The sequence below is a fragment of the Cebus imitator genome, unplaced genomic scaffold, assembly GCF_001604975.1.
Source record: "Cebus imitator isolate Cc_AM_T3 unplaced genomic scaffold, Cebus_imitator-1.0 Scaffold60, whole genome shotgun sequence".
NCBI lineage: Eukaryota > Metazoa > Chordata > Mammalia > Primates > Cebidae > Cebus > Cebus imitator.
The window spans coordinates 6457756-6467851 of NW_016107375.1; positions in this window are offsets into that span (position 1 = coordinate 6457756).

Consider the following 10096-nt stretch of genomic DNA (forward strand, 5'->3'; position numbering starts at 1 on the left):
ACCACTCTTCTCCAAATGCCCCTCTCCTTCCTCTGAGCCCTTAAAACAGAACTGTCTGTACGCCCCACATGTCAGTCTCAGTATGGTGACCTGGCATTAATATTCCATTGTTCACATTTAAGCCCGATGATTAGCCTGCAGTTCTTCATGGACAGGACTCATGCCAAATGCAGACTTTTGCATTCCAAAACCGAGGTCAGTACTGAGGCCAGATGGAGCTGTAACCAGTGTTCAAGCAACATACTCATACTTTTTTGGACAGAAAGATAAGTAGTAACTAATTGACCTGGCAGGATCCTAAACATTCATACCATCCAAATTCATTTGAAATAAACAACTAAACTGAGAACCAAAGAGAAGAGGCTTCTAGCCCAAAGTCACAGTTAATGTCAAATCCCAGACTAGTATTTCTCTACTCAAACTAAGGAAAATGTTAAACTCTATAAGAGAACCAAACCGAATTAAGCACTCCATCTTCTCTGTTTGTATCTCAATGGAATTCTGAGCTTTGTTGTTTCATTGAGAAAACAGCCCAAAATGTATACTCAGCTTTGATCCACCATGGGTCTTCCAACTTTTGCTTACTTTGAGGATGTGTGCTCTCCATCTTCAACTTTTATATTTCATGCCACTATCATGAAACTCCTATAGCTCCCCTAAAGCTTCTACATAAGACTTTGCCTGCCTTTCCCATGCCTTACTTTACATGGCTAGCCTTCTTCTCCTTGGGCTAGGTTGAAGACCCTTTCCTATGGCAAGTCTCTGCTGATCTCTACACACTCCAAGACTCTGTTGGATGCTTCCACCAAGGGCTATCCTAAAACCCTTTGCAAGTTTTCTGAAGGTTACATGAGATCCCTATTCAGGGTGCTTCTTATGTTGCATTTAAACTTTCCTGCTGACTTGATGGTCTTTGACCCCCAAAAGACACATTGAGTATCTGTATGGGTCACACTTATTCTGGTGATAAGCTTGTCTGGGAGAACTCTTCCTTCCATCCCACTCATTCTCCAAATATGTTCCAGATGAGGGCTGCTATTTGGATTACACCCTGCCTCCTTGGCTGCAGTGACTGATCTGGTGGTGAGTACTGGCTGGTTCTGGGCCAATCGAAGTGTCTCACTCCCATGCCATACTGGCCTGTAGGAGACCACCAGATGCAAGATAGGCCAATCAGAGGCTTTCCCCTGGATTTTTTTAAACACAAACTGGGAGGAGGGCACTTCTTTTTCTCTTGAATAATGCAATTAGGATGTGAGGCCAGAGGTTCTGGAAGCCATGAATCATTCTGGAATAATGAAGCAGACTGAAAGAAGGGAGCAAAGTCAACATTTAGAGGATGAGAATCTTGATCATGTTTGATTGCTCATTTTCCTAGTCCAGCTGTACCCCAGTGCATAATCCTGTTATGCACTGAACTGTGCCCTCACCTTACAAATTCATATGTTGAACCCTGAACCCCCAAAATCTCAGAATGTGACTGTGGTTGGAGAGAGGGCTCTTATAGAGGTGATTCAATTGAAATAAGACTTAGGATAATGGTCCCTAATCCAATATGACTGATGTCCTTAAAAGAAGAGGAAGCTTGGGCACATAAAAGAGACTCCGGGAATGCACATACACAGAGAAAAGGCCATGTCAGGGCATTGTGAGGAGGTGCCCTCTGTAAACCAGAAAGAGAGGTCTCAGGAGAAACCAGTTTTGCCAACATCTTGATCTTGGCCCTCCAGCCTCCAGAACGAAAAGAAAATAAATGCCTGTTGCTGAAGCTACCTAGTCTACGGTACTTTGTTATGGCAGCTCTAGCAAATAGAGATCCTAACATTTCCCTTTCTGGTTCGAATTAGTTCAGGATCAGTCTCTAAGTCTTGCAATCAAAGCGTACGAGTGCAGGATGTCAAATGCCTTCAGCTAATATAATGGTGATTTGTATCCTAAATGACGTCTCACCCTGTCCCCAGGCCCAATGCCTGTGACAACGGAAAGATAGACATATTCACTGTAGGCTCATTTAGGGACACAGGTCAAGCTTAAAACAGGTAAGTTTAAAACCCCGTCTCAGTTTGATGAATAAGTGGCTGCCCAAAATTTTTTGTTTACTAAACATCTTTTCCCCTTAAAAGAATCCAGAATCCTAGGACTAAGTAATGACAAAACTGACCTTTAGTCTGTGTATAATAAAGGCCTGATAACTCTGCTCGCAAAAACCACTTGGCATTTCCTTCTAGAGGGTGTTTACCTCAGACAGACTCTCCTGCAAGATAAACCCAGCGAAGGTGGCCACTTGGCTAAGACCAGGTGATTTGGCTTAAACAGGACTGGATGACAGTTCCTTCCAGGGCCATTTTTCCAACTTCCAAATCAGCTACTTGTTTACTATCAGGAATGGGTACTTTCTAGCTCTATTGGGATAACTTTACCTGCTAGAGAGCAATATCATTTTTTTTTCGTCTAATAATGTTATCTAAGTTAGACTCCCATTCATTTACCAGATAGCTACTGCACACCTACTGATAAGCAAAGTAGCATGGCCACCTTAACTTCCTGCAGAAAATCTGTCACTGAGCTAAGATTCAGAGTCTTAACCCTCTGCAAGTATTGGCCATGTGCAGTACTTCTTAGACCTTAAATAGCTTCGTGGTCTATTTACATTTGATTTTGTTTGTTGGTTGTTTTTCCTCCTCTGCAGTCTTTTTCTGTCACTGCCCACTCATCCATTCTATTGCAAGGACTCTCCCCTTCCCAAAATATGGTTTCTGCATCTATTTTCCTGCCTCCCTGTTCCTCAATAACCCTGGTGCTCGTTTAAAAGTAAACTAAAAGTATTTACTTAGAAAAATTTGAAAAATACAAGTTAAAGGCCAACAATAAGAAATTTACTAAGTTATGAAAAGTTCTTGGTAACTGGCATTTCAGGCTTTTAGAAGCGTGAAAACAAGGAATTCTTTTTTAAGCTACTTTTGCCGTTTTGCAAATCCATCTTTCTCCATGAGTCTCATATAACCCCTGAATATTTTACTAATGACACTGATAACCATTCACCTTCCACCTCCTCTTACTCTCTAGATTCTACCACTTGAGGACAGATCCCATGGTTAATAATCAGTTTTCTTTGTGGTGAATAGGCTGCTAACAAAGGACTCACCTGCCTTCAGTTATGACTTGCTCCATAGAGCAAAAGACTATAGGAAAAATTTTATTTACATAGCATTTTATTTAAACAAATTTGTATAAAAACATTGCTATATGTCTTTCACAAAAATGCAGGCAAGAGTATTATAAAAGTGTTTACTACATTGATTTTTCTATGTTCTTTATGCAGACAAGATAAATTCTTCAGTTTAGCTAAAGGATTTCAAAATGAATATTATGAATTGCCTCACTATGAATCTAAGTGACTTTGTCCTAGCGATGGGAAAACTGAGGCAAATTTATTTGCCTATAGATCACAATCCACTCAGGCCAGCACTCTGGGGGGGATGCTCTTATACATTTTCTTTTTCAGATGCCTTGACTTGTTATCTTCCTAAAGATTTTACCTTGTGTTAATCCAGCATATTTCAAAGTATTACCAAAATAACAACTAAAAAATAATTCTGAGTTCAGATGTGTTTGGAAAATGCTGAGTAAAATCAATTAAGCACTTTTTTTTTAAAGCAGCAAAACTTCTCAGAGATTTAATACATGTGGACCAAGAGGACCTGCAAGGGCTGCTCCACTCACAAATCGATTTGACCTTCCATACTGCTTTCGTGCAGGGCATCTTTTTAGGACCAGCAGTCCGAGGAACTCATGTTCCTCCAGCTAGTGGTTGATGTCACTAGCCACTTCAAAGACTTGCTGAAGAAAGCAAGCTTAAAGACATAAAATTTTAAAAAATTTGTTTTCTTTTAAAAATCCAAGCTATTACTCTACTTGACCTCAGAACTACTATTTACTGCCTCAGAGGAAGTACTATTTCTGGTTAGTACCACATGGCATATATTTTTAGGAAGGTCCACATTTAAGCTCTTAAGTAAAACAGTCATATATTTCACAATATAAAGTGAATCAAGTCACCAAAAATAGCGGCATGGATATAGATGCCCATTGGACAGTAACAAGCATTTTATCTTCCATATGACCTTGAGGTGAGAGAGAAACAAAATGTGGCCTATGCATGCAATAGGATATTATTCAGCCTTAGAAAGGAAGTCAGTTCTGATATATGCTACAACAGGGAAGAAATTTAAAGATGTTTTGCTAAGCCAAATAAGCTAGAACAAAAGAACAAAGATTTTATGGTTCCACTTATATAAGTACTTAGAATCAAATTTATAGAGACATAAATAATGGTGGTTGCCAGGGGTAAGGGAAGGGGTGAGGAGTTACTATCTAATGACTGTAGAGTTTCATTTTGGGAAGGTGAAGTTCTGGAGGTAGACAGGCAATGGCTGTACAACAATGTAAATGTACTTAATGCCCATGAACTCTACGCTCAAAGATGGTTAAAATGGTCAATTTTATGTTATTTATGTTTTACTACAACAAAATGAGTACAACAAGGAGGTGACCACCTTGTGGAAATTCCACAGATCAGAGGGGCGAACACAAAGGAGAATCTGAATAACTAGTTTTTGAAGAACATTTAAGGCAAATCTCTCTCTGGATATGTTGTCTGAAAATATTCTTCTGTGATACAGGAAGTAAAGCAACACAGCAGCTTTGACATGGAGAGCTAAGAGAAAAATAATTTTAACATTCTAAGTTTTTAGCAGGTTAACTTTGGAATATAATGACAGAGCAGCCATATATAAGCACAGGACTGGAAAACAGTACAGACAGAAAGACAAAATACAAAACGTTGCTATTCTAATCCTCAGGTAATTTGTAATCTTACAGAAAAGCACGTCCGTGAGTAACTTGGTGATAACAAAGACTGTGCTAAATGCGCATGAGTTATAAATATAGAGCTCTAGGGGTGTGGGGGAGCAAGATTTGAAGTCTGATTGAGAACCCTTTCCCTCTTCTTCTCCTCTACGCTAATTCATGAGGTCCAAATCAAGATCCACTGCCTATAAGAAGCCATTTCTCATTGTTCTAACCCACCGTGGCTACCATAATCACATTCTTAACTACATGGAGACACGTTCTTCTTATTCAATGGTTTTTGGTAGATGTTGTAACTTGGCATATATATTACATATAATATGTAGTATGTACATTATATATGTGTAATATATGTATATAACATATAATAGATATGTGATGGCTTATATACACATATATAAATATTTATATTTATGTATTTTAATGTGCTCTGCATATTTGGTTAGAGGCATCTGTTGCTTTGGGTATGATTAGGATTATTAAAATAGGAGTACAAGGAAAAGGAGGAAAATTGGGTTTTAAATCTATATAGAGACAAAAAAGGTTATGAAAGTCAAGCTTGGTCAAGAGAGAAGGGCTTTTTGAAATTCCAAAATGTCCCCTTTCCAGATCAGAAGCAAAGCCTGGCAACTCAGTGTTAGGCTATTACCCTAACTTAGAGCATAGAGAATAGGCAAGAAGGGAAGTTCTCACCAGATAGGAAGACAAGAGGGCTTTTCCAGGTAAGGAGGAGGAGAATTTTGTGGGGATGTCCCCAGATAAGAATACAGTTTGATTCTCTGAGAATCAAAGACCCTAGCCTTCTTGGGCCTTGGCCAAAGGTGGGAAGTGAGTTGACTGAAACATTGGACTAGACAAAATGAGGTCTTCCAGAACACCCAGGACTGCTGCTCAGACCCTCTGTGTCCAAGATGGCTGGAAGTCTCAGATAGGTGGGTCTCAGCGAGACCTCTGAGTACACATGACATGCGAATTGCATGCAGGGGTACCATGAGTTTCCATATACCTCAGATTGTGGGGTAGGGGCCACAGGGGTACTGAGATTTTGTAACACTGGGTTAGACGAGAAGAATAAAAAATGTGGGGACCTCTCCAACACTGATATATTTCAATGACTATGGGATTCAGATGTGAGCACCAATACAACACCCCCAGAAAACAGATGAGATTAGCCATGGCAGGCAGCAGCCAGCACAAAGTACTCAGGAATCAGACCAGACCAGCCTCATCACTCTGGTAGCCACCAGTGAAGACAGCCCACAGGCATTCCCTCATCCTAGAAGACATGGCTTTCCCTGCGCACATCAACATCTTGGGAAGGGACCTAGAGATGCTTCTTGCAAAAGGAGCATTGAATATTTGTACTTTTATACTGGAGATTAAACATTTATACTTGAGATTCACTAAATATTTGCCCAAATTTGACCAAATCACACTTAAAAAACTATTTTAAAATAAAAAATATTGAATTGGCTTTAATTGGAATACTTAAATCTACTCAACTATTATTAGTAGAAGTGAGAATAGAAGTTATGGAGGGAGAAAGTTTATTTTTTCATTTTCTGACCCATTAACTTAGAGTGTGTGAATGTTCATTCCTTTTCACATGTTTGTCACAACAAGCAGGCTAGAGTTTCCTGGAGATTTGTGGAATACTTCATGTTATGTACTCAATAGGTGTCCCCAAATGTATGCTGTAGGAAGAAACAAAAAGAAGAAAGTATGGATTTTGTTTCTTCCCTGCCACTCATTCCACCAAAGCCAAAATAAATTATAAAACAGAGAGGCAAAGAAAAAAAAAGAATACCATTATAGAAATCACAGAGATAGTTCTGTAAAAAGAACTGGTACTGAGAAAGTCACAGGGCTTAGTTCTTAGAATATTAATAATCGTAACCACAGACAGTCTTCCTGCAAAGCTTTCTGTCAATAAGCTGAGGCAAATATCTATCTGGACCAGTGAAGTCCCACAGAAGTAATAAGCAAAGTTTTCAGTCTTCAAAAATGTTTGAGCATCTCTGTCTTATGGAGGAAAAACCCTAGAACTTCTCATAAATGGATATTTCCCTTGGGGTACTAATATCCTCTCCAGGGTCAAACTTGACTTCTTATGATACGATGAAGCAACATTCACAAGGAAGTTATGCTTTTTTTTCCCCTTTCCTATTTTTTAATCTTAAAATTCATTTAACCTTAAGAAGCCAATGAATGTACATTTTTTTTTTTTTACTAGGGCTTTCAATAAGGGAAAAACTAGGGCAAATTTTAGACAAAGCAAAAGACAATCTTAAAAGTTGACTAGGCCACAGAAATCTAAATGACCAAGTTAACAGGGCTGACTTTTCCTTGGTGTGCAAGACAGGCGTGCAAGGCTAACAATAGAACTCAGCACAAAGCCCTGTGGAAAGCAGGTGAATATTGATTCTTAGTCTTAAACTCATGAATAATTCATAAGGCAATTGTAGTTTAAAGATACAGGCATTGCTTTTTTTTTCTTTTTCTGGCACAATGGTTTTTAGAAACTCACTATATTCAGTATCCCATAAAAAGAGTCTTCTCATCTATAAGTCACTCAAATTTCACCTCATTCCTACAGCCTCCCCTGACCATCTAGTCCTCACCAATCACTCCCTTCTCTAAACTCCAAAAGTATTTATTGCCTGTAGTACTCGCTGGATATGAGCTATTAGGTATCTCTTTTTTTCTCTTCTTTTTTTTTTTCTTTTTAAACAGACATGATCCAATAGATAATAAAACCCTCTGGGGTAGGGGTCATATTACATTTCTCTTATTATTCCCAGCACCTAGCCTGGAGCCTGATCCACAGACCATAAGTGTTCAATAAATGTTTGTTGTTAATGATGATATGTTGTAGAGACATCTGAAACATAATCTGGATAAACACAATACCGGAAAAGTGCAAATCATCATCTAACAAACATGCAAGCCAAGAAATCAATATGAGAGAGCTGTCTGAGCACGAAGTGAAAGACACAGTAATACCCTCTTCCCTGCCCCAACATCTAACCTGGTAATGGATTATGCTACATAAAATTATCGATAAAGACCAATGTAGTCACAGTGATTTCTAAGCAGTAGCAAGAAATATTAGATAGAAAAATGTAACATTACAACAAAGGCAGCAGAACTGCGAGGCCATAATGGAACAGCAGATACATTCATCTGATGAGGAAACTCTCTGCAAAGTAACTTCAAGCATAACGGAAGCACAGTGCTTTCCTTTCCTTCTCCTCTATCTCCCCAACCCAGAGACTCAGATTCTGATTTCCTTCAAGATATATGGAATGCACATCACTTGCCCCTTAAACAAAGAAGGAGGAAGGCAAACTTGAGCATTCAACTGTTGCCAAAACAAACCCAAGCTTTTCAAATGTGTTAAGTTCTCATGATATGAGTCAGGTTGAGCAAATTTACACAATTCCCACTTACGTACACAAAAAGAGCAAAACAATCTACTTATTTGTCTGAATTCCTGTCTTCTTCAGTAAGATTTGACTTATTAAAGTAGCAGCAGCAGTTTAGGCCAAATCTACCCAGCAATGAACCTCATCTTGCCTATCTCTGTCACTCCTGGGTACCCTTTCCCTGCCTACACCCTTCCTTTTATCCTGGCAGGTGGGGGATGCTTAGGCAGACAGCTCGGCCATTTTTACTTATCATATAGATAACATTTTCAGCACTACCGTTGGTCTTACAAACGTGAAGCAATAATAAAATCAGTCAGTCCAAATGTCCCTGGGCCCTGGCAGAGATCTGAGGCAGATGATGGGAGAGCGAGAATCACAGGTTCATGCTTTCCCTCCACAACTTGGATATGCCTTATTGTTACATAATGTTACATAAGCAGCCTGAACAGGATAATTTAACTGGTCACTCCATTGGAATTTTGGGAAGGATTTTGCTGGTTTTTAATAGCATTTACTAGTTATTTGAACTAATTGACCAACCAATTAGGTTTGAACCAGTACATGTACTCTTCATCTCATCCACTTCCATGTTGCTCAGTCACCTTGGACATTTTGAATGGGATAAAGAACTTGCAAAACGAATTAGCTATATAGACACAAGCTGTAATGGCCTGCATTTTCTGCACTATTATTGCTTTTGGTATATAAAATCTACTAGTTAAAAAAATGAAAATTGAATACCAAGGGTTAATCTAGGTACAGTAGTAAAAATTCCTAAAACTAGCTTGGCTTCCTTCATAGCTAAAGGATGACCAATGCTATCTTATCTCTTTGAAACAATTAACTGGTGGCATTTTTCAGTGGGTCAATATTCTCATTGAAAGAAATAATGTATTTTTTCCCTGGAAAAAAAAATTCCTAAGTTAAGTGAATTTAGAAAGCCACATAATTACAGTATACAGAGTTTTCCTTCTAGACCCTGAAGACATGGACTTAGAAATGATGCAGGGTAACTCACAGTCATTCAGGTCCTGTTGGCACAATGAATGGAGGTGCTCCAAGCCTTTTCCTTGTCTGTAGGTAGAGGTGCAAATATTTCAATGAGATATATTCCTATCCAGAAACACCCAGGATGAAAACTGGAAAGGGTCTGCAAAGAAATACAGAGGAGCTCTTTCAGCAAGATCGTTTTTTAGAATGATGGAGGCAGCCTACAAAATGGTGAGTTGGAGCAATTGCTGGAGCCAGCTAAGGAGGCACTATGGGGCAGAAAGTTGGATCGCCCACTAGATGGCGCCAGGACACATCTGTGGCATACCTGGGTACTGTTACTGTGGCAGAACAGAGGGATGGATCGAATGAGTTTTCACAACTCCGTAGAGGCCAAGTCCCACTTGGAGTACAAACGGACTAAAGTGAGTGTATGTGGGTGTTGCATACCTTCTCAGGTTTGACCCTACATTGAAGGGTACACCTAGGGTGGCATATGTGTATGTTCTTTGGAGTATGATTACCTATGTGGTTGTGAGTGTATCTCCACACATGTGCACACACATACAATATACACACATGTACGTTAGATCATATAGATGTAGGATCAGTATAGGTGTAGCTACAGATTGGGGGCCATTACTACAAAAAATGAAGATCACGCACAGGGAAGGGGATTAGTTTGTGTTGCGTGTACTGTGTGCCAGGCCTTTTCATGTGCTTTCCTATGTAACCTTCACAACAGCTGCAAGAGGTGACTGCTGCTGCCCCATTTTCACCAAAGGAAATCTGATGGACTTTGCATAGGT